The sequence below is a fragment of the Ambystoma mexicanum genome, chromosome 2q, assembly GCF_040938575.1.
Source record: "Ambystoma mexicanum isolate Mex_15411 chromosome 2q, UKY_AmexF1_1, whole genome shotgun sequence".
NCBI lineage: Eukaryota > Metazoa > Chordata > Amphibia > Caudata > Ambystomatidae > Ambystoma > Ambystoma mexicanum.
Genome location: NC_090924.1, coordinates 1,455,100,728 through 1,455,127,283, shown reverse-complemented (window position 1 = coordinate 1,455,127,283; position 26,556 = coordinate 1,455,100,728).

Here is a 26,556-nt window from a genome sequence, read left to right as displayed (position 1 = left end):
TACGGCCCATGCAGGGATTAAGTCCAAGGGAGAGGTTGCATAATGCACCTTTACTGCTGTGACAATGGCCCATGCACGGATCGAGTCCAAGGGAGAGGTTGCATAACGCACCTTTACTGCTGTGACAATGGCCCATGCAGGGATCAAGTCCAAGGGCGAGGCTGCATAACACACTTTTACTGCTGTGACTATGGCCCATGCATGGATCAAGTCCAAGGGAGAGGCTGCATAATGCACCTTTACTGCTGTAACTACGGCCCATGCAGGGATCAAGTCCAAGGGCGAGGCTGCATAACGCACCTTTACTGCTGTGACTATGGCCCATGCAGGGATCAAGTCCAAGGGAGAGGCTGCATAATGCACCTTTACTGCTGTGACTACAGCCCATGCAGGGATCAAGTCCAAGGGCGAGGCTGCATAACGCACCTTTACTGCTGTGACTACAGCCCATGCAGGGATCAAGTCCAAGGAAGAGGTTGCATAATGCACCTTTACTGCTGTGACAATGACCCATGCAGGGATCAAGTCCGAGGGAGAGGTTGCATAACGCACCTTTACTGCTGTGACTACGGCCCCTGCAGGGATCAAGTCCAAGGGAGAGGCTGCATAACGCACCTTTACTGCTGTGACAATGGCCCATGCAGGAATCAAGTCCAAGGGAGAGGCTGCATAACGCACCTTTACTGCTGTGACTACAGCCCATGCAGGGATCATGTCCAAGGGAGAGGTTGCACTATTCACCTTTACTTCTGTGACTATGGCCCATGCAGGGAATAAGTCCAAGGGCGAGGCTGCTTAACGCACCTTTACTGCTGTGACTATGGCCCATGCAGGGATCAAGTCTAAGGGCGAGGCTGCATAATGCACCTTTACTGCTGTGACTACAGCCCATGCAGGGATCCAGTCCAAGGAAGAGGTTGCATAATGCACCTTTACTGCTGTGATTACGGCCCATGCAGGGATCTAGTCCAAGGGAGAGGTTGCATAATGGACCTTTACTGCTGTGACAATGGCCCATGCAGTGATCAAATCCAAGGGAGAGGTTGCATAATGCACCTTTACTGCTGTGACTATGGCCCATGCAGGGATCAAGTCCAAGGGAGAGGCTGCATAATGCACCTTTACTGCTGTGACTATGGCCCATGCAGGGATCAAGTCCAAGGGAGAGGTTGCATAATGCACCTTTACTGCTGTTACTACGGCCCATGCAGGGATCTAGTCAAAGGGAGAGGTTGTATAATGCACCTTTACTGCTGTAACAATTGCCCATACAGTGATAAAATCCGAGGGAGAGGTTGCATAATGCACCTTTACTGCTGTCACTATGGCCCATGCAGTGATCAAGTTCGAGGGCGAGGCTGCATAACGCACCTTTACTGCTGTGACCATGGCCCATGCATTGATTAAGTCCAAGGGAGAGGCTGCAAAATTCACCTTTACTGCTGCGACTACAGCCCATTCAGTGATCAAGTCCAAGGGCGAGGCTGCATAACGCACCTTTACTGCTGTGACTACGGCCCATGCAGTGATCAAGTCCAAGGGCGAGGCTGCATAACGCACCTTTACTGCTTTGACTACGGCCCCTGCAGGGATCAAGTCCAAGGGCGAGGCTGCATAACGCACCTTTACTGCTTTGACTACGGCCCCTGCAGGGATCAAATCCAAGGGGGAGGCTGCATAACGCACCTTTACTGCTGTGACTATCGCCCATGCAGGGATCAAGTCCAAGGGAGAGGCTGCATAACACACCTTTACTGCTGTGACTACGGCCCCTGCAGGGATCAAGTATAAGGGAGAGGATGCGTAACGCACCTTTACTGCTGTGACAATGGCCCATGCAGGAATCAAGTCCAAGGGAGAGGCTGCATAACGCACCTTTACTGCTGTGACTACAGCCCATGCAGGGATGAAGTCCAAGGGAGAGGTTGCACTATGCACCTTTACTTCTGTGACTATGGCCCATGCAGGGAATAAGTCCAAGGGCGAGGCTGCATAACGCACCTTTACTGCTGTGACTATGGCCCATGCAGGGATCAAGTCTAAGGGCGAGGCTGCATAACGCAAATTTACTGCTGTGACTACGGCTTATGCAGGGATCCAGTCCAAGGCAGAGGTTGCATAATGCACCTCTACTACTGTGACTACGGCCCATGCAGGGATCAAGTCCAAGGGCGAGGCTGCATAACGCACCGTTACTGCTGTGACTACGGCCCATGCAGTGATCAAGTCCAAGGGAGAGGCTGCAAAATGCATCTTTACTGCTGTGACTACAGCCCATGCAGGGATCAGGTCCAAGGGAGAGGTTGCATAACGCACATTTACTGCTGTGACTACAGCCCATGCAGGGATTAAGTCCAAGGGAGAGGTTGCATAATGCACCTTTACTGCTGTGACAATGGCCCATGCACGGATCGAGTCCAAGGGAGAGGTTGCATAACGCACCTTTACTGCTGTGACAATGGCCCATGCAGGGATCAAGTCCAAGGGCGAGGCTGCATAACGCACTTTTACTGCTGTGACTATGGCCCATGCATGGATCAAGTCCAAGGGAGAGGCTGCATAATGCACCTTTACTGCTGTAACTACGGCCCATGCAGGGATCAACTCCAAGGGCGAGGCTGCATAACGCACCTTTACTGCTGTGACTATGGCCCATGCAGGGATCAAGTCTAAGGGCGAGGCTGCATAAGGCACCTTTACTGCTGTGACTACGGCCCATGCAGGGATCCAGTCCAAGGGAGAGGTTGCATAATGCACCTTTACTGCTGTGATTACGGCACATGCAGGGATCTAGTCCAAGGGAGAGGTTGCATAATGGACCTTTACTGCTGTGACAATGGCCCATGCAGTGATCAAATCCAAGGGAGAGGTTGCATAATGCACCTTTACTGCTGTGACTATGGCCCATGCAGGGATCAAGTCCAAGGTAGAGGCTGCATAATGCACCTTTACTGCTGTGATTACAGCCCATGCAGGGATTAAGTCCAAAGGAGAGGCTGCATAATGCACCTTTACTGTTGTGACTACGGCCCATGCAGGGATCAAGTTACTGCTGTGACTATGGCCCATGCAGGGATCAGGTCCAAGGGGAGGTTGCATAAAAAACCTTTACTACTGTGACTACGGCCCATGCAGGGATCAAGTCCAAGGGCGAGGCACCTTTACTGCTGTGACTACGGCCCATGCAGAGATCAAGTCCAAGGGCGAGGCTGCATAATGCACCTTTACTGCTGTGACTACGGCCCATGCAGTGATCAAGTCCAAGGGCGAGGCTGCATAACGCACCTTTACTGCTTTGACTACGGCCCCTGCAGGGATCAAGTCCAAGGGCGAGGCTGCATAACGCACCTTTACTGCTTTGACTACGGCCCCTGCAGGGATCAAATCCAAGGGAAAGGCTGCATAACGCACCTTTACTGCTGTGATTACGGCCCATGCAGGGATCTAGTCCAAGGGAGAGGTTGCATAACGCACCTGTACTGCTGTGACTATGGCCCTTGCAGGCATCAGGTCCAAGGGAGAGGTTGCATAACGCACCTTTACTGCTGTGACTACGGCCCATGCAGGGATCAAGTCCAAGGGAGAGGTTGCATGACGCACCTTTACTGCTGTGACTACGGCCCATGCAGGGATCAAGTCCAAGGGCGAGGATGTATAACCCACCTTTACTGCTGTGACTACGGCCCATGCAGTGATCAAGTCCAAGGGCGAGGCTGCATAACGCACCTTTACTGCTGTGACTACGGCCCATGCAGCGATCAAGTCCAAGGGCGAGGCTGCATAACGCACCTTTACTGCTGTGATTACGGCCCATGCAGTGATCAAGTCCAAGGGAGAGGCTGCAAAACGCATCTTTACTGCTGTGACTACAGCCCATGCAGAGATCAGGTCCAAGGGAGAGGTTGCATAACGCACCTTTACTGCTGTGACTACGGCCCATGCAGGGATTAAGTCCAAGGGAGAGGTTGCATAATGCACCTTTACTGCTGTGACAATGGCCCATGCACGGATCGAGTCCAAGGGAGAGGTTGCATAACGCACCTTTACTGCTGTGACAATGGCCCATGCAGGGATCAAGTCCAAGGGCGAGGCTGCATAACGCACTTTTACTGCTGTGACTATGGCCCATGCATGGACAAAGTCCAAGGGAGAGGCTGCATAATGCACCTTTACTGCTGTAACTACGGCCCATGCAGGGATCAAGTCCAAGGGCGAGGCTGCATAACGCACCTTTACTGCTGTGACTATGGCCCATGCAGGGATCAAGTCCAAGGGAGAGGCTGCATAATGCACCTTTACTGCTGTGACTACAGCCCATGCAGGGATCAAGTCCAAGGGCGAGGCTGCATAACGCACCTTTACTGCTGTGACTACAGCCCATGCAGGGATCAAGTCCAAGGAAGAGGTTGCATAATGCACCTTTACTGCTGTGACAATGACCCATGCAGGGATCAAGTCCGAGGGAGAGGTTGCATAACGCACCTTTACTGCTGTGACTACGGCCCCTGCAGGGATCAAGTCCAAGGGAGAGGCTGCATAACGCACCTTTACTGCTGTGACAATGGCCCATGCAGGAATCAAGTCCAAGGGAGAGGCTGCATAACGCACCTTTACTGCTGTGACTACAGCCCATGCAGGGATCATGTCCAAGGGAGAGGTTGCACTATTCACCTTTACTTCTGTGACTATGGCCCATGCAGGGAATAAGTCCAAGGGCGAGGCTGCATAATGCACCTTTACTGCTGTGACTACAGCCCATGCAGGGATCCAGTCCAAGGAAGAGGTTGCATAATGCACCTTTACTGCTGTGATTACGGCCCATGCAGGGATCTAGTCCAAGGGAGAGGTTGCATAATGGACCTTTACTGCTGTGACAATGGCCCATGCAGTGATCAAATCCAAGGGAGAGGTTGCATAATGCACCTTTACTGCTGTGACTATGGCCCATGCAGGGATCAAGTCCAAGGGAGAGGCTGCATAATGCACCTTTACTGCTGTGACTATGGCCCATGCAGGGATCAAGTCCAAGGGAGAGGTTGCATAATGCACCTTTACTGCTGTTACTACGGCCCATGCAGGGATCTAGTCAAAGGGAGAGGTTGTATAATGCACCTTTACTGCTGTAACAATTGCCCATACAGTGATAAAATCCGAGGGAGAGGTTGCATAATGCACCTTTACTGCTGTCACTATGGCCCATGCAGTGATCAAGTTCGAGGGCGAGGCTGCATAACGCACCTTTACTGCTGTGACCATGGCCCATGCATTGATTAAGTCCAAGGGAGAGGCTGCAAAATTCACCTTTACTGCTGCGACTACAGCCCATTCAGTGATCAAGTCCAAGGGCGAGGCTGCATAACGCACCTTTACTGCTGTGACTACGGCCCATGCAGTGATCAAGTCCAAGGGCGAGGCTGCATAACGCACCTTTACTGCTTTGACTACGGCCCCTGCAGGGATCAAGTCCAAGGGCGAGGCTGCATAACGCACCTTTACTGCTTTGACTACGGCCCCTGCAGGGATCAAATCCAAGGGGGAGGCTGCATAACGCACCTTTACTGCTGTGACTATCGCCCATGCAGGGATCAAGTCCAAGGGAGAGGCTGCATAACACACCTTTACTGCTGTGACTACGGCCCCTGCAGGGATCAAGTATAAGGGAGAGGATGCGTAACGCACCTTTACTGCTGTGACAATGGCCCATGCAGGAATCAAGTCCAAGGGAGAGGCTGCATAACGCACCTTTACTGCTGTGACTACAGCCCATGCAGGGATCAAGTCCAAGGGAGAGGTTGCACTATGCACCTTTACTTCTGTGACTATGGCCCATGCAGGGAATAAGTCCAAGGGCGAGGCTGCATAACGCACCTTTACTGCTGTGACTATGGCCCATGCAGGGATCAAGTCTAAGGGCGAGGCTGCATAACGCAAATTTACTGCTGTGACTACGGCTTATGCAGGGATCCAGTCCAAGGCAGAGGTTGCATAATGCACCTCTACTACTGTGACTACGGCCCATGCAGGGATCAAGTCCAAGGGCGAGGCTGCATAACGCACCGTTACTGCTGTGACTACGGCCCATGCAGTGATCAAGTCCAAGGGAGAGGCTGCAAAATGCATCTTTACTGCTGTGACTACAGCCCATGCAGGGATCAGGTCCAAGGGAGAGGTTGCATAACGCACATTTACTGCTGTGACTACAGCCCATGCAGGGATTAAGTCCAAGGGAGAGGTTGCATAATGCACCTTTACTGCTGTGACAATGGCCCATGCACGGATCGAGTCCAAGGGAGAGGTTGCATAACGCACCTTTACTGCTGTGACAATGGCCCATGCAGGGATCAAGTCCAAGGGCGAGGCTGCATAACGCACTTTTACTGCTGTGACTATGGCCCATGCATGGATCAAGTCCAAGGGAGAGGCTGCATAATGCACCTTTACTGCTGTAACTACGGCCCATGCAGGGATCAACTCCAAGGGCGAGGCTGCATAACGCACCTTTACTGCTGTGACTATGGCCCATGCAGGGATCATGTCCAAGGGAGAGGCTGCATAATGCACCTTTACTGCTGTGACTATGGCCCATGCAGGGATCAAGTCCAAGGGCGTGGCTGCATAACGCACCTTTACTGCTGTGATTACGGCCCATGCAGGGATCAAGTCCGAGGGAGAGGTTGCATAATGCACCTTTACTGCTGTGACAATGACCCATGCAGGGATCAAGTCTGAGGGAGAGGTTGCATAATGCGCCTTTACTGCTGTGACAATGACCCATGCAGGGATCAATTCCGAGGGAGAGGCTGCATAAAGCGCCTTTACTGCTCTGACAATGGCCCATGCAGGGATCAAGTCCAAGGGAGAGGTTGCATAACGCACCTTTACTGCTGTGACAATGGCCCATGCAGGGATCAAGTCCGAGGGAGAGGTTGCATAACGCACCTTTACTGCTGTGATAATGGCCCATGCAGGGATCACATCCGAGGGAGAGGTTGCATAAAGCGCCTTTACTGCTGTGACAATGGCCCATGCAGGAATCAAGTCCAAGGGAGAGGCTGCATAACGCACCTTTACTGCTGTGACTACAGCCCATGCAGGGATCATGTCCAAGGGAGAGGTTGCACTATTCACCTTTACTGCTGTGACTATGGCCCATGCAGGGATCAAGTCTAAGGGCGAGGCTGCATAATGCACCTTTACTGCTGTGACTACAGCCCATGCAGGGATCCAGTCCAAGGAAGAGGTTGCATAATGCACCTTTACTGCTGTGATTACGGCCCATGCAGGGATCTAGTCCAAGGGAGAGGTTGCATAATGGACCTTTACTGCTGTGACAATGGCCCATGCAGTGATCAAATCCAAGGGAGAGGTTGCATAATGCACCTTTACTGCTGTGACTATGGCCCATGCAGGGATCAAGTCCAAGGGAGAGGCTGCATAATGCACCTTTACTGCTGTGACTATGGCCCATGCAGGGATCAAGTCCAAGGGAGAGGTTGCATAATGCACCTTTACTGCTGTTACTACGGCCCATGCAGGGATCTAGTCAAAGGGAGAGGTTGTATAATGCACCTTTACTGCTGTAACAATTGCCCATACAGTGATAAAATCCGAGGGAGAGGTTGCATAATGCACCTTTACTGCTGTCACTATGGCCCATGCAGTGATCAAGTTCGAGGGCGAGGCTGCATAACGCACCTTTACTGCTGTGACCATGGCCCATGCATTGATTAAGTCCAAGGGAGAGGCTGCAAAATTCACCTTTACTGCTGCGACTACAGCCCATTCAGTGATCAAGTCCAAGGGCGAGGCTGCATAACGCACCTTTACTGCTGTGACTACGGCCCATGCAGTGATCAAGTCCAAGGGCGAGGCTGCATAACGCACCTTTACTGCTTTGACTACGGCCCCTGCAGGGATCAAGTCCAAGGGCGAGGCTGCATAACGCACCTTTACTGCTTTGACTACGGCCCCTGCAGGGATCAAATCCAAGGGGGAGGCTGCATAACGCACCTTTACTGCTGTGACTATCGCCCATGCAGGGATCAAGTCCAAGGGAGAGGCTGCATAACACACCTTTACTGCTGTGACTACGGCCCCTGCAGGGATCAAGTATAAGGGAGAGGATGCGTAACGCACCTTTACTGCTGTGACAATGGCCCATGCAGGAATCAAGTCCAAGGGAGAGGCTGCATAACGCACCTTTACTGCTGTGACTACAGCCCATGCAGGGATGAAGTCCAAGGGAGAGGTTGCACTATGCACCTTTACTTCTGTGACTATGGCCCATGCAGGGAATAAGTCCAAGGGCGAGGCTGCATAACGCACCTTTACTGCTGTGACTATGGCCCATGCAGGGATCAAGTCTAAGGGCGAGGCTGCATAACGCAAATTTACTGCTGTGACTACGGCTTATGCAGGGATCCAGTCCAAGGCAGAGGTTGCATAATGCACCTCTACTACTGTGACTACGGCCCATGCAGGGATCAAGTCCAAGGGCGAGGCTGCATAACGCACCGTTACTGCTGTGACTACGGCCCATGCAGTGATCAAGTCCAAGGGAGAGGCTGCAAAATGCATCTTTACTGCTGTGACTACAGCCCATGCAGGGATCAGGTCCAAGGGAGAGGTTGCATAACGCACATTTACTGCTGTGACTACAGCCCATGCAGGGATTAAGTCCAAGGGAGAGGTTGCATAATGCACCTTTACTGCTGTGACAATGGCCCATGCACGGATCGAGTCCAAGGGAGAGGTTGCATAACGCACCTTTACTGCTGTGACAATGGCCCATGCAGGGATCAAGTCCAAGGGCGAGGCTGCATAACGCACTTTTACTGCTGTGACTATGGCCCATGCATGGATCAAGTCCAAGGGAGAGGCTGCATAATGCACCTTTACTGCTGTAACTACGGCCCATGCAGGGATCAACTCCAAGGGCGAGGCTGCATAACGCACCTTTACTGCTGTGACTATGGCCCATGCAGGGATCATGTCCAAGGGAGAGGCTGCATAATGCACCTTTACTGCTGTGACTATGGCCCATGCAGGGATCAAGTCCAAGGGCGTGGCTGCATAACGCACCTTTACTGCTGTGATTACGGCCCATGCAGGGATCAAGTCCGAGGGAGAGGTTGCATAATGCACCTTTACTGCTGTGACAATGACCCATGCAGGGATCAAGTCTGAGGGAGAGGTTGCATAATGCGCCTTTACTGCTGTGACAATGACCCATGCAGGGATCAATTCCGAGGGAGAGGCTGCATAAAGCGCCTTTACTGCTCTGACAATGGCCCATGCAGGGATCAAGTCCAAGGGAGAGGTTGCATAACGCACCTTTACTGCTGTGACAATGGCCCATGCAGGGATCAAGTCCGAGGGAGAGGTTGCATAACGCACCTTTACTGCTGTGATAATGGCCCATGCAGGGATCACATCCGAGGGAGAGGTTGCATAAAGCGCCTTTACTGCTGTGACAATGGCCCATGCAGGGATCAATTCCAAGGGAGAGGTTTCATAATGCACATTTACAGCTGTGACTACGGCCCATGCAGGGATCAAGTCCAAGGGAGAGACTGCAAAACACACATTTACTGCTGTGATTACGGCCCATGCAGTGATCAAGTCCAAGGGAGAGGTTGCATAACGCACATTTACTGCTGTGACTACGGCCCATGCAGGGATCAGGTCCATGGGTGAGGCTGCATAATGCACCTTGACTGCTGTGACTACGGCCCATGCAGTGATCAAGTCCAAGGGAGAGGTTGCATGACGGACCTTTACTGCTGTGACTATGGCCCATGCAGTGATCAAGTCCAAGGGAGAGGTTGCATGATGCACCTTTACTGCTGTGACTATGGTCCATGCAGGGATCAGGTGCAAGGGAGAAGTTGCATAAAGCACCTTTACTGCTGTGACGATGGTCCATGCAGGGATCAAGTCCAAGGGTGAGGCTGCATAACGCACCTTTACTGCTGTGACTACAGCCCATGCAGGGATCAAGTCCAAGGGAGAGGCTGCAAAACGCACCTTTACTGCTGTGACTACGGCCCATGCAGTGATCAAGTCCAAGGGAGAGGCTGCAAAACGCATCTTTACTGCTGTGACTACAGCCCATGCAGGGATCAGGTCCAAGGGAGAGGTTGCATAACGCACCTTTACTGCTGTGACTACGGCCCATGCAGTGATCAAGTCCAAGGGCGAGGCTGCATAACGCACCTTTACTGCTTTGACTACGGCCCCTGCAGGGATCAAGTCCAAGGGCGAGGCTGCATAACGCACCTTTACTGCTTGACTACGGCCCCTGCAGGGATCAAGTCCAAGGGAGAGGCTGCATAATGCACATTTACTGCTGTGACTATCGCCCATGCAGGGATCAGGTCCAAGGGAGAGGCTGCATAACGCACCTTTACTGCTGTCACTACGGCCCATGCAAGGTTCAGGTCCAAGGGAGAGGCTGCATAACGCACCTTTAGTGCTGTGACTATGGCCCATGCAGGGATCAAGTCCAAGGGAGAGGCTGCATAATGCACCTTTACTGCTGTGACTACGGCCCCTGCAGGGATCAAGTCTAAGGGAGAGGCTGCGTAACTCACCTTTACTGCTGTGACAATGGCCCATGCAGGAATCAAGTCCAAGGGAGAGGCTGCATAACGCACCTTTACTGCTTTGACAACGACCCCTGCAGGGATCAAGTCCAAGGGAGAGGCTGCATAACGCACCTTTACTGCTGTGACTATTGCCCATGCAGGGATCAAGTCCAAGGGCGAGGCTGCATAACGCACCTTTACTGCTGTGACCACAGCCCATGCAGGGATCAAGTCCAAGGGAGAGGTTGCACTATGCACCTTTACTTCTGTGACTATGGCCCATGCAGGGAATACGTCCAAGGGCGAGGCTGCATAACGCACCTTTACTGCTGTGACTATGGCCCATGCAGGGATCAAGTCCAAGGGAGAGGCTGCATAATGCACCTTTACTGCTGTGATTACAGCCCATGCAGGGATTAAGTCCAAAGGAGAGGCTGCATAATGCACCTTTACTGCTGTGACTACGGCCCATGCAGGGATCAAGTCCAAGGGAAAGGTTGCATAATGCACCTTTACTACTGTGACAATGGCCCATGCAGTGATCAAGTCCAAGCGAGAGGTTGCATGACGCACCTTTTACTGCTGTGACTATGGCCCATGCAGGGATCAGGTCCAAGGGGAGGTTGCATAAAAAACCTTTACTACTGTGACTACGGCCCATGCAGGGATCAAGTCCAAGGGCGAGGCTGCATAACGCACCGTTACTGCTGTGACTACGGCCCATGCAGGGATCAAGTCCAAGGGCGAGGCTGCATAACGCACCTTTACTGCTGTGACTACGGCCCATGCAGTGATCAAGTCCAAGGGCGAGGGTGCATAATGCACCTTTACTGCTGTGACTACGGCCCATGCAGTGATCAGGTCCAAGGGCGAGGCTGCATAACGCACCTTTACTGCTTTGACTACGGCCCCTGCAGGGATCAAGTCCAAGGGCGAGGTTGCATAACGCACCTTTACTGCTTTGACTACGGCCCCTGCAGGGATCAAATCCAAGGGAGAGGCTGCATAACGCACCTTTACTGCTGTGACTATCGCCCATGCAGGGATCAAGTCCAAGGGAGAGGCTGCATAACACACCTTTACTGCTGTGACTACGGCCCCTGCAGGGATCAAGTCTAAGGGAGAGGCTGCGTAACGCACCTTTACTGCGGTGACAATGGCCCATGCAGGAATCAAGTCCAAGGGAGAGGCTGCATAACGCACCTTTACTGCTGTGACTACAGCCCATGCAGGGATCAAGTCCAAGGGAGAGGTTGCACTATCCACCTTTACTTCTGTCTCTTTGGCCCATGCAGGGAATAAGTCCAAGGGCGAGGCTGCATAACACACCTTTACTGCTGTGACTATGGCCCATGCAGGGATCAAGTCTAAGGGCGAGGCTGCATAACGCACTTTTACTGCTGTGACTACGGCTTATGCAGGGATCCAGTCCAAGGGAGAGGTTGCATAATGCACCTTTACTGCTGTGATTACGGCCCATGCAGGGATCTAGTCCAAGGGAGAGGTTGCATAACGCACCTTTACTGCTGTGACTATGGCCCTTGCAGGCATCAGGTCCAAGGGAGAGGTTGCATAACGCACCTTTACTGCTGTGACTACGGCCCATGCAGGGATCAAGTCCAAGGGAGAGGTTGCATGACGCACCTTTACTGCTGTGACTATCGCACATGCAGGGATCAAGTCCAAGGGCGAGGCTGCATAACGCACCTTTACTGCTGTGACCACAGCCCATGCAGGGATCAAGTCCAAGGGAGAGGTTGCACTATGCACCTTTACTTCTGTGACTATGGCCCATGCAGGGAATAAGTCCAAGGGCGAGGCTGCATAACGCACCTTTACTGCTGTGACTATGGCCCATGCAGGGATCAAGTCTAAGGGCGAGGCTGCATAAGGCACCTTTACTGCTGTGACTACGGCCCATGCAGGGATCCAGTCCAAGGGAGAGGTTGCATAATGCACCTTTACTGCTGTGATTACGGCACATGCAGGGATCTAGTCCAAGGGAGAGGTTGCATAATGGACCTTTACTGCTGTGACAATGGCCCATGCAGTGATCAAATCCAAGGGAGAGGTTGCATAATGCACCTTTACTGCTGTGACTATGGCCCATGCAGGGATCAAGTCCAAGGTAGAGGCTGCATAATGCACCTTTACTGCTGTGATTACAGCCCATGCAGGGATTAAGTCCAAAGGAGAGGCTGCATAATGCACCTTTACTGTTGTGACTACGGCCCATGCAGGGATCAAGTTACTGCTGTGACTATGGCCCATGCAGCGATCAGGTCCAAGGGGAGGTTGCATAAAAAACCTTTACTACTGTGACTACGGCCCATGCAGGGATCAAGTCCAAGGGCGAGGCACCTTTACTGCTGTGACTACGGCCCATGCAGAGATCAAGACCAAGGGCGAGGCTGCATAATGCACCTTTACTGCTGTGACTACGGCCCATGCAGTGATCAAGTCCAAGGGCGAGGCTGCATAACGCACCTTTACTGCTTTGACTACGGCCCCTGCAGGGATCAAGTCCAAGGGCGAGGCTGCATAACGCACCTTTACTGCTTTGACTACGGCCCCTGCAGGGATCAAATCCAAGGGAAAGGCTGCATAACGCACCTTTACTGCTGTGATTACGGCCCATGCAGGGATCTAGTCCAAGGGAGAGGTTGCATAACGCACCTGTACTGCTGTGACTATGGCCCTTGCAGGCATCAGGTCCAAGGGAGAGGTTGCATAACGCACCTTTACTGCTGTGACTACAGCCCATGCAGGGATCAAGTCCAAGGGAGAGGTTGCATGACGCACCTTTACTGCTGTGACTACGGCCCATGCAGGGATCAAGTCCAAGGGCGAGGATGTATAACCCACCTTTACTGCTGTGACTACGGCCCATGCAGTGATCAAGTCCAAGGGCGAGGCTGCATAACGCACCTTTACTGCTGTGACTACGGCCCATGCAGCGATCAAGTCCAAGGGCGAGGCTGCATAACGCACCTTTACTGCTGTGATTACGGCCCATGCAGCGATCAAGTCCAAGGGAGAGGCTGCAAAACGCATCTTTACTGCTGTGACTACAGCCCATGCAGAGATCAGGTCCAAGGGAGAGGTTGCATAACGCACCTTTACTGCTGTGACTACGGCCCATGCAGGGATTAAGTCCAAGGGAGAGGTTGCATAATGCACCTTTACTGCTGTGACAATGGCCCATGCACGGATCGAGTCCAAGGGAGAGGTTGCATAACGCACCTTTACTGCTGTGACAATGGCCCATGCAGGGATCAAGTCCAAGGGCGAGGCTGCATAACGCACTTTTACTGCTGTGACTATGGCCCATGCATGGATCAAGTCCAAGGGAGAGGCTGCATAATGCACCTTTACTGCTGTAACTACGGCCCATGCAGGGATCAAGTCCAAGGGTGAGGCTGCATAACGCACCTTTACTGCTGTGACTATGGCCCATGCAGGGATCAAGTCCAAGGGAGAGGCTGCATAATGCACCTTTACTGCTGTGACTACAGCCCATGCAGGGATCAAGTCCAAGGGCGAGGCTGCATAACGCACCTTTACTGCTGTGACAATGACCCATGCAGGGATCAAGTCCGAGGGAGAGGTTGCATAACGCACCTTTACTGCTGTGACAATGGCCCATGCAGGGATCAAGTCCAAGGGCGAGGCTGCATAACGCACCTTTACTGCTGTGACTATGGCCCATGCAGGGATCAAGTCCAAGGGAGAGGCTGCATAATGCACCTTTACTGCTGTGACTACAGCCCATGCAGGGATCAAGTCCAAGGAAGAGGTTGCATAATGCACCTTTACTGCTGTGACAATGACCCATGCAGGGATCAAGTCCGAGGGAGAGGTTGCATAACGCACCTTTACTGCTGTGACAATGGCCCATGCAGGGATCAAGTCCGAGGGAGAGGCTGCATAAAGCGCCTTTACTGCTCTGACAATGGCCCATGCAGGGATCAAGTCCAAGGGAGAGGTTGCATAACGCACCTTTACTGCTGTGACAATGGCCCATGCAGGGATCAAGTCCGAGGGAGAGGTTGCATAACGCACCTTTACTGCTGTGACAATGGCCCATGCAGGGATCACGTCCGAGGGAGAGGCTGCATAAAGCGCCTTTACTGCTGTGACAATGGCCCATGCAGGGATCAATTCCAAGGGAGAGGTTTCATAATGCACATTTACAGCTGTGACTACGGCCCATGCAGGGATCAAGTCCTAGGGAGAGACTTCAAAACGCACATTTACTGCTGTGACTACGGCCCATGCAGTGATCAAGTCCAAGGGAGAGGTTGCATAACGCACATTTACTGCTGTGACTACGGCCCATGCAGGGCTCAGGTCCATGGGTGAGGCTGCATAATGCACCTTGACTGCTGTGACTATGGCCCATGCAGTGATCAAGTCCAAGGGAGAGGTTGCATGACGGGCCTTTACTGCTGTGTCTATGGCCCATGCAGTGATCAAGTCCGAGGGAGATGTTGCATGATGCACCTTTACTGCTGTCTCTTTGGCCCATGCAGGGAATAAGTCCAAGGGCGAGGCTGCATAACGCACCTTTACTGCTGTGACTATGGCCCATGCAGGGATCAAGTCTAAGGGCGAGGCTGCATAACGCACCTTTACTGCTGTGACTACGGCTTATGCAGGGATCCAGTCCAAGGGAGAGGTTGCTTAATGCACCTTTACTGCTGTGATTACGGCCCATGCAGGGATCTAGTCCAAGGGAGAGGTTGCATAACGCACCTTTACTGCTGTGACTATGGCCCTTGCAGGCATCAGGTCCAAGGGAGAGGTTGCATAACGCACCTTTACTGCTGTGACTACGGCCCATGCAGGGATCAAGTCCAAGGGAGAGGTTGCATGACGCACCTTTACTGCTGTGACTACGGCCCATGCAGGGATCAGGTCCAAGGGAGAAGTTGCATAAAGCACCTTGCTGTGACTACGGCCCATGCAGGGATCAAGTCCAAGGGCGAGGCTGTATAACGCACATTTACTGCTGTGACTACGGCCCATGCAGTGATCAAGTCCAAGGGAGAGGCTGCAAAACGCATCTTTACTGCTGTGACTACAGCCCATGCATGGATCAGGTCCAAGGGAGAGGTTGCATAACGCACCTTTACTGCTGTGACTACCGCCCATGCAGGGATTAAGTCCAAGGGAGAGGTTGCATAATGCACCTTTACTGCTGTGACAATGGCCCATGCACGGATCGAGTCCAAGGGAGAGGTTGCATAACGCACCTTTACTGCTGTGACAATGGCCCATGCACGGATCGAGTCCAAGGGCGAGGCTGCATAATGCACCTTTACTGCTGTGACTACGGCCCATGCAGTGATCAAGTCCAAGGGCGAGGCTGCATAACGCACCTTTACTGCTTTGACTACGGCCCCTGCAGGGATCAAGTCCAAGGGCGAGGCTGCATAACGCACCTTTACTGCTTTGACTACGGCCCCTGCAGGGATCAAATCCAAGGGAGAGGCTGCATAACGCACCTTTACTGCTGTGACTATCGCCCATGCAGGGATCAAGTCCAAGGGAGAGGCTGCATAACGCACCTTTACTGCTGTGACTACGGCCCCTGCAGGGATCAAGTCTAAGGGAGAGGCTGCGTAACGCACCTTTACTGCTGTGACAATGGCCCATGCAGGAATCAAGTCCAAGGGAGAGGCTGCATAACGCAGCTTTACTGCTGTGACTACAGCCCATGCAGGGATGAAGTCCAAGGGAGAGGCTGCACAATGCACCTTTACTTCTGTCTCTTTGGCCCATGCAGGGAATAAGTCCAAGACCGAGGCTGCATAACTCACCTTTACTGCTGTGACTATGGCCCATGCAGGGATCAAGTCTAAGGGCGAGGCTGCATAACGCACCTTTACTGCTGTGACAATGGCCCATGCAGGGATCAAGTCCGAGGGAGAGGTTGCATAACGCACCTTTACTGCTGTGATAATGGCCCATGCAGGGATCACATCCGAGGGAGAGGTTGCATAAAGCGCCTTTACTGCTGTGACAATGGCCCATGCAGGGATCAATTCCAAGGGAGAGGTTTCATAATGCACATTTACAGCTGTGACTACGGCCCATGCAGGGATCAAGTCCAAGGGAGAGACTGCAAAACACACATTTACTGCTGTGATTACGGCCCATGCAGTGATCAAGTCCAAGGGAGAGGTTGCATAACGCACATTTACTGCTGTGACTACGGCCCATGCAGGGATCAGGTCCATGGGTGAGCCTGCATAATGCACCTTGACTGCTGTGACTACGGCCCATGCAGTGATCAAGTCCAAGGGAGAGGTTGCATGACGGACCTTTACTGCTGTGACTATGGCCCATGCAGTGATCAAGTCCAAGGGAGAGGTTGCATGATGCACCTTTACTGCTGTGACTATGGTCCATGCAGGGATCAGGTGCAAGGGAGAAGTTGCATAAAGCACCTTTACTGCTGTGACGATGGTCCATGCAGGGATCAAGTCCAAGGGTGAGGCTGCATAACGCACCTTTACTGCTGTGACTACAGCCCATGCAGGGATCAAGTCCAAGGGAGAGGCTGCAAAACGCACCTTTACTGCTGTGACTACGGCCCATGCAGTGATCAAGTCCAAGGGAGAGGCTGCAAAACGCATCTTTACTGCTGTGACTACAGCCCATGCAGGGATCAGGTCCAAGGGAGAGGTTGCATAACGCACCTTTACTGCTGTGACTACGGCCCATGCAGTGATCAAGTCCAAGGGCGAGGCTGCATAACGCACCTTTACTGCTTTGACTACGGCCCCTGCAGGGATCAAGTCCAAGGGCGAGGCTGCATAACGCACCTTTACTGCTTGACTACGGCCCCTGCAGGGATCAAGTCCAAGGGAGAGGCTGCATAATGCACATTTACTGCTGTGACTATCGCCCATGCAGGGATCAGGTCCAAGGGAGAGGCTGCATAACGCACCTTTACTGCTGTCACTACGGCCCATGCAAGGTTCAGGTCCAAGGGAGAGGCTGCATAACGCACCTTTAGTGCTGTGACTATGGCCCATGCAGGGATCAAGTCCAAGGGAGAGGCTGCATAATGCACCTTTACTGCTGTGACTACGGCCCCTGCAGGGATCAAGTCTAAGGGAGAGGCTGCGTAACTCACCTTTACTGCTGTGACAATGGCCCATGCAGGAATCAAGTCCAAGGGAGAGGCTGCATAACGCACCTTTACTGCTTTGACAACGGCCCCTGCAGGGATCAAGTCCAAGGGAGAGGCTGCATAACGCACCTTTACTGCTGTGACTATCGCCCATGCAGGGATCAAGTCCAAGGGCGAGGCTGCATAACGCACCTTTACTGCTGTGACCACAGCCCATGCAGGGATCAAGTCCAAGGGAGAGGTTGCACTATGCACCTTTACTTCTGTGACTATGGCCCATGCAGGGAATACGTCCAAGGGCGAGGCTGCATAACGCACCTTTACTGCTGTGACTATGGCCCATGCAGGGATCAAGTCCAAGGGAGAGGCTGCATAATGCACCTTTACTGCTGTGATTACAGCCCATGCAGGGATTAAGTCCAAAGGAGAGGCTGCATAATGCACCTTTACTGCTGTGACTACGGCCCATGCAGGGATCAAGTCCAAGGGAGAGGTTGCATAATGCACCTTTACTACTGTGACAATGGCCCATGCAGTGATCAAGTCCAAGCGAGAGGTTGCATGACGCACCTTTTACTGCTGTGACTATGGCCCATGCAGGGATCAGGTCCAAGGGGAGGTTGCATAAAAAACCTTTACTACTGTGACTACGGCCCATGCAGGGATCAAGTCCAAGGGCGAGGCTGCATAACGCACCGTTACTGCTGTGACTACGGCCCATGCAGGGATCAAGTCCAAGGGCGAGGCTGCATAACGCACCTTTACTGCTGTGACTACGGCCCATGCAGTGATCAAGTCCAAGGGCGAGGGTGCATAATGCACCTTTACTGCTGTGACTACGGCCCATGCAGTGATCAGGTCCAAGGGCGAGGCTGCATAACGCACCTTTACTGCTTTGACTACGGCCCCTGCAGGGATCAAGTCCAAGGGCGAGGTTGCATAACGCACCTTTACTGCTTTGACTACGGCCCCTGCAGGGATCAAATCCAAGGGAGAGGCTGCATAACGCACCTTTACTGCTGTGACTATCGCCCATGCAGGGATCAAGTCCAAGGGAGAGGCTGCATAACACACCTTTACTGCTGTGACTACGGCCCCTGCAGGGATCAAGTCTAGGGGAGAGGCTGCGTAACGCACCTTTACTGCGGTGACAATGGCCCATGCAGGAATCAAGTCCAAGGGAGAGGCTGCATAACGCACCTTTACTGCTGTGACTACAGCCCATGCAGGGATCAAGTCCAAGGGAGAGGTTGCACTATCCACCTTTACTTCTGTCTCTTTGGCCCATGCAGGGAATAAGTCCAAGGGCGAGGCTGCATAACACACCTTTACTGCTGTGACTATGGCCCATGCAGGGATCAAGTCTAAGGGCGAGGCTGCATAACGCACTTTTACTGCTGTGACTACGGCTTATGCAGGGATCCAGTCCAAGGGAGAGGTTGCATAATGCACCTTTACTGCTGTGATTACGGCCCATGCAGGGATCTAGTCCAAGGGAGAGGTTGCATAACGCACCTTTACTGCTGTGACTATGGCCCTTGCAGGCATCAGGTCCAAGGGAGAGGTTGCATAACGCACCTTTACTGCTGTGACTACGGCCCATGCAGGGATCAAGTCCAAGGGAGAGGTTGCATGACGCACCTTTACTGCTGTGACTATCGCCCATGCAGGGATCAAGTCCAAGGGCGAGGCTGCATAACGCACCTTTACTGCTGTGACCACAGCCCATGCAGGGATCAAGTCCAAGGGAGAGGTTGCACTATGCACCTTTACTTCTGTGACTATGGCCCATGCAGGGAATAAGTCCAAGGGCGAGGCTGCATAAGGCACCTTTACTGCTGTGACTACGGCCCATGCAGGGATCCAGTCCAAGGGAGAGGTTGCATAATGCACCTTTACTGCTGTGATTACGGCACATGCAGGGATCTAGTCCAAGGGAGAGGTTGCATAATGGACCTTTACTGCTGTGACAATGGCCCATGCAGTGATCAAATCCAAGGGAGAGGTTGCATAATGCACCTTTACTGCTGTGACTATGGCCCATGCAGGGATCAAGTCCAAGGTAGAGGCTGCATAATGCACCTTTACTGCTGTGATTACAGCCCATGCAGGGATTAAGTCCAAAGGAGAGGCTGCATAATGCACCTTTACTGTTGTGACTACGGCCCATGCAGGGATCAAGTTACTGCTGTGACTATGGCCCATGCAGGGATCAGGTCCAAGGGGAGGTTGCATAAAAAACCTTTACTACTGTGACTACGGCCCATGCAGGGATCAAGTCCAAGGGCGAGGCACCTTTACTGCTGTGACTACGGCCCATGCAGAGATCAAGTCCAAGGGCGAGGCTGCATAATGCACCTTTACTGCTGTGACTACGGCCCATGCAGTGATCAAGTCCAAGGGCGAGGCTGCATAACGCACCTTTACTGCTTTGACTACGGCCCCTGCAGGGATCAAGTCCAAGGGCGAGGCTGCATAACGCACCTTTACTGCTTTGACTACGGCCCCTGCAGGGATCAAATCCAAGGGAAAGGCTGCATAACGCACCTTTACTTCTGTGATTACGGCCCATGCAGGGATCTAGTCCAAGGGAGAGGTTGCATAACGCACCTGTACTGCTGTGACTATGGCCCTTGCAGGCATCAGGTCCAAGGGAGAGGTTGCATAACGCACCTTTACTGCTGTGACTACAGCCCATGCAGGGATCAAGTCCAAGGGAGAGGTTGCATGACGCACCTTTACTGCTGTGACTACGGCCCATGCAGGGATCAAGTCCAAGGGCGAGGATGTATAACCCACCTTTACTGCTGTGACTACGGCCCATGCAGTGATCAAGTCCAAGGGCGAGGCTGCATAACGCACCTTTACTGCTGTGACTACGGCCCATGCAGCGATCAAGTCCAAGGGCGAGGCTGCATAACGCACCTTTACTGCTGTGATTACGGCCCATGCAGTGATCAAGTCCAAGGGAGAGGCTGCAAAACGCATCTTTACTGCTGTGAATACAGCCCATGCAGAGATCAGGTCCAAGGGAGAGGTTGCATAACGCACCTTTACTGCTGTGACTACGGCCCATGCAGGGATTAAGTCCAAGGGAGAGGTTGCATAATGCACCTTTACTGCTGTGACAATGGCCCATGCACGGATCGAGTCCAAGGGAGAGGTTGCATAACGCACCTTTACTGCTGTGACAATGGCCCATGCAGGGATCAAGTCCAAGGGCGAGGCTGCATAACGCACTTTTACTGCTGTGACTATGGCCCATGCATGGATCAAGTCCAAGGGAGAGGCTGCATAATGCACCTTTACTGCTGTAACTACGGCCCATGCAGGGATCAAGTCCAAGGGCGAGGCTGCATAACGCACCTTTACTGCTGTGACTATGGCCCATGCAGGGATCAAGTCCAAGGGAGAGGCTGCATAATGCACCTTTACTGCTGTGACTACAGCCCATGCAGGGATCAAGTCCAAGGGCGAGGCTGCATAACGCACCTTTACTGCTGTGACAATGACCCATGCAGGGATCAAGTCCGAGGGAGAGGTTGCATAACGCACCTTTACTGCTGTGACAATGGCCCATGCAGGGATCAAGTCCAAGGGCGAGGCTGCATAACGCACCTTTACTGCTGTGACTATGGCCCATGCAGGGATCAAGTCCAAGGGAGAGGCTGCATAATGCACCTTTACTGCTGTGACTACAGCCCATGCAGGGATCAAGTCCAAGGAAGAGGTTGCATAATGCACCTTTACTGCTGTGACAATGACCCATGCAGGGATCAAGTCCGAGGGAGAGGTTGCATAACGCACCTTTACTGCTGTGACAATGGCCCATGCAGGGATCAAGTCCGAGGGAGAGGCTGCATAAAGCGCCTTTACTGCTCTGACAATGGCCCATGCAGGGATCAAGTCCAAGGGAGAGGTTGCATAACGCACCTTTACTGCTGTGACAATGGCCCATGCAGGGATCAAGTCCGAGGGAGAGGTTGCATAACGCACCTTTACTGCTGTGACAATGGCCCATGCAGGGATCACGTCCGAGGGAGAGGCTGCATAAAGCGCCTTTACTGCTGTGACAATGGCCCATGCAGGGATCAATTCCAAGGGAGAGGTTTCATAATGCACATTTACAGCTGTGACTACGGCCCATGCAGGGATCAAGTCCTAGGGAGAGACTTCAAAACGCACATTTACTGCTGTGACTACGGCCCATGCAGTGATCAAGTCCAAGGGAGAGGTTGCATAACGCACATTTACTGCTGTGACTACGGCCCATGCAGGGCTCAGGTCCATGGGTGAGGCTGCATAATGCACCTTGACTGCTGTGACTATGGCCCATGCAGTGATCAAGTCCAAGGGAGAGGTTGCATGACGGACCTTTACTGCTGTGTCTATGGCCCATGCAGTGATCAAGTCCGAGGGAGATGTTGCATGATGCACCTTTACTGCTGTCTCTTTGGCCCATGCAGGGAATAAGTCCAAGGGCGAGGCTGCATAACGCACCTTTACTGCTGTGACTATGGCCCATGCAGGGATCAAGTCTAAAGGCGAGGCTGCATAACGCACCTTTACTGCTGTGACTACGGCTTATGCAGGGATCCAGTCCAAGGGAGAGGTTGCTTAATGCACCTTTACTGCTGTGATTACGGCCCATGCAGGGATCTAGTCCAAGGGAGAGGTTGCATAACGCACCTTTACTGCTGTGACTATGGCCCTTGCAGGCATCAGGTCCAAGGGAGAGGTTGCATAACGCACCTTTACTGCTGTGACTACGGCCCATGCAGGGATCAAGTCCAAGGGAGAGGTTGCATGACGCACCTTTACTGCTGTGACTACGGCCCATGCAGGGATCAGGTCCAAGGGAGAAGTTGCATAAAGCACCTTGCTGTGACTACGGCCCATGCAGGGATCAAGTCCAAGGGCGAGGCTGTATAACGCACATTTACTGCTGTGACTACGGCCCATGCAGTGAACAAGTCCAAGGGAGAGGCTGCAAAATGCATCTTTACTGCTGTGACTACAGCCCATGCATGGATCAGGTCCAAGGGAGAGGTTGCATAACGCACCTTTACTGCTGTGACTACCGCCCATGCAGGGATTAAGTCCAAGGGAGAGGTTGCATAATGCACCTTTACTGCTGTGACAATGGCCCATGCACGGATCGAGTCCAAGGGAGAGGTTGCATAACGCACCTTTACTGCTGTGACAATGGCCCATGCACGGATCTAGTCCAAGGGCGAGGCTGCATAATGCACCTTTACTGCTGTGACTACGGCCCATGCAGTGATCTAGTCCAAGGGCGAGGCTGCATAACGCACCTTTACTGCTTTGACTACGGCCCCTGCAGGGATCAAGTCCAAGGGCGAGGCTGCATAACGCACCTTTACTGCTTTGACTACGGCCCCTGCAGGGATCAAATCCAAGGGAGAGGCTGCATAACGCACCTTTACTGCTGTGACTATCGCCCATGCAGGGATCAAGTCCAAGGGAGAGGCTGCATAACGCACCTTTACTGCTGTGACTACGGCCCCTGCAGGGATCAAGTCTAAGGGAGAGGCTGCGTAACGCACCTTTACTGCTGTGACAATGGCCCATGCAGGAATCAAGTCCAAGGGAGAGGCTGCATAACGCAGCTTTACTGCTGTGACTACAGCCCATGCAGGGATGAAGTCCAAGGGAGAGGCTGCACAATGCACCTTTACTTCTGTCTCTTTGGCCCATGCAGGGAATAAGTCCAAGGGCGAGGGTGCATAACTCACCTTTACTGCTGTGACTATGGCCCATGCAGGGATCAAGTCTAAGGGCGAGGCTGCATAACGCACCTTTACTGCTGTGACTACGGCTTATGCAGGGATCCAGTCCAAGGGAGAGGTTGCATAATGCACCTTTACTGCTGTGATTACGGCCCATGCAGGGATCTAGTCCAAGGGAGAGGTTGCATAACGCACCTGTACTGCTGTGACTATGGCCCTTGCAGGCATCAGGTCCAAGGGAGAGGTTGCATAACGCACCTTTACTGCTGTGACTACGGCCCATGCAGGGATCAAGTCCAAGGGAGAGGTTGCATGACGCACCTTTACTGCTGTGACTACGGCCCATGCAGGGATCAAGTCCAAGGGCGAGGATGTATAACCCACCTTTACTGCTGTGACTACGGCCCATGCAGTGATCAAGTCCAAGGGCGAGGCTGCATAACGCACCTTTACTGCTGTGACTACGGCCCATGCAGCGATCAAGTCCAAGGGCGAGGCTGCATAACGCACCTTTACTGCTGTGATTACGGCCCATGCAGTGATCAAGTCCAAGGGAGAGGCTGCAAAACGCATCTTTACTGCTGTGACTACAGCCCATGCAGAGATCAGGTCCAAGGGAGAGGTTGCATAACGCACCTTTACTGCTGTGACTACGGCCCATGCAGGGATTAAGTCCAAGGGAGAGGTTGCATAATGCACCTTTACTGCTGTGACAATGGCCCATGCAGGGATCGAGTCCAAGGGAGAGGTTGCATAACGCACCTTTACTGCTGTGACAATGGCCCATGCAGGGATTAAGTCCAAGGGAGAGGTTGCATAATGCACCTTTACTGCTGTGACAATGGCCCATGCACGGATCGAGTCCAAGGGAGAGGTTGCATAACGCACCTTTACTGCTGTGACAATGGCCCATGCACGGATCGAGTCCAAGGGCGAGGCTGCATAATGCACCTTTACTGCTGTGACTACGGCCCATGCAGTGATCTAGTCCAAGGGCGAGGCTGCATAACGCACCTTTACTGCTTTGACTATGGCCCCTGCAGGGATCAAGTCCAAGGGCGAGGCTGCATAACGCACCTTTACTGCTTTGACTACGGCCCCTGCAGGGATCAAATCCAAGGGAGAGGCTGCATAACGCACCTTTACTGCTGTGACTATCGCCCATGCAGGGATCAAGTCCAAGGGAGAGGCTGCATAACGCACCTTTACTGCTGTGACTACGGCCCCTGCAGGGATCAAGTCTAAGGGAGAGGCTGCGTAACGCACCTTTACTGCTGTGACAATGGCCCATGCAGGAATCAAGTCCAAGGGAGAGGCTGCATAACGCAGCTTTACTGCTGTGACTACAGCCCATGCAGGGATGAAGTCCAAGGGAGAGGCTGCACAATGCACCTTTACTTCTGTCTCTTTGGCCCATGCAGGGAATAAGTCCAAGGGCGAGGCTGCATAACTCACCTTTACTGCTGTGACTATGGCCCATGCAGGGATCAAGTCTAAGGGCGAGGCTGCATAACGCACCTTTACTGCTGTGACTACGGCTTATGCAGGGATCCAGTCCAAGGGAGAGGTTGCATAATGCACCTTTACTGCTGTGATTACGGCCCATGCAGGGATCTAGTCCAAGGGAGAGGTTGCATAACGCACCTGTACTGCTGTGACTATGGCCCTTGCAGGCATCAGGTCCAAGGGAGAGGTTGCATAACGCACCTTTACTGCTGTGACTACGGCCCATGCAGGGATCAAGTCCAAGGGAGAGGTTGCATGACGCACCTTTACTGCTGTGACTACGGCCCATGCAGTGATCAAGTCCAAGGGCGAGGCTGCATAACGCACCTTTACTGCTGTGACTACGGCCCATGCAGCGATCAAGTCCAAGGGCGAGGCTGCATAACGCACCTTTACTGCTGTGATTACGGCCCATGCAGTGATCAAGTCCAAGGGAGAGGCTGCAAAACGCATCTTTACTGCTGTGACTACAGCCCATGCAGAGATCAGGTCCAAGGGAGAGGTTGCATAACGCACCTTTACTGCTGTGACTACGGCCCATGCAGGGATTAAGTCCAAGGGAGAGGTTGCATAATGCACCTTTACTGCTGTGACAATGGCCCATGCAGGGATCGAGTCCAAGGGAGAGGTTGCATAACGCACCTTTACTGCTGTGACAATGGCCCATGCAGGGATCAAGTCCAAGGGCGAGGCTGCATAACGCACTTTTACTGCTGTGACTATGGCCCATGCATGGATCAAGTCCAAGGGAGAGGCTGCATAATGCACCTTTACTGCTGTAACTACGGCCCATGCAGGGATCAAGTCCAAGGGCGAGGCTGCATAACGCACCTTTACTGCTGTGACTATGGCCCATGCAGGGATCAAGTCCAAGGGAGAGGCTGCATAATGCACCTTTACTGCTGTGACTACAGCCCATGCAGGGATCAAGTCCAAGGGCGAGGCTGCATAACGCACCTTTACTGCTGTGACTACAGCCCATGCAGGGATCAAGTCCAAGGAAGAGGTTGCATAATGCACCTTTACTGCTGTGACAATGACCCATGCAGGGATCAAGTCCGAGGGAGAGGTTGCATAACGCACCTTTACTGCTGTGACAATGGCCCATGCAGGGATCAAGTCCGAGGGAGAGGCTGCATAAAGCGCCTTTACTGCTCTGACAATGGCCCATGCAGGGATCAAGTCCAAGGGAGAGGTTGCATAACGCACCTTTACTGCTGTGACAATGGCCCATGCAGGGATCAAGTCCGAGGGAGAGGTTGCATAACGCACCTTTACTGCTGTGACAATGGCCCATGCAGGGATCACGTCCGAGGGAGAGGCTGTATAAAGCGCCTTTACTGCTGTGACAATGGCCCATGCAGGGATCAATTCCAAGGGAGAGGTTTCATAATGCACATTTACAGCTGTGACTACGGCCCATGCAGGGATCAAGTCCTAGGGAGAGACTTCAAAACGCACATTTACTGCTGTGACTACGGCCCATGCAGTGATCAAGTCCAAGGGAGAGGTTGCATAACGCACATTTACTGCTGTGACTACGGCCCATGCAGGGATCAGGTCCATGGGTGAG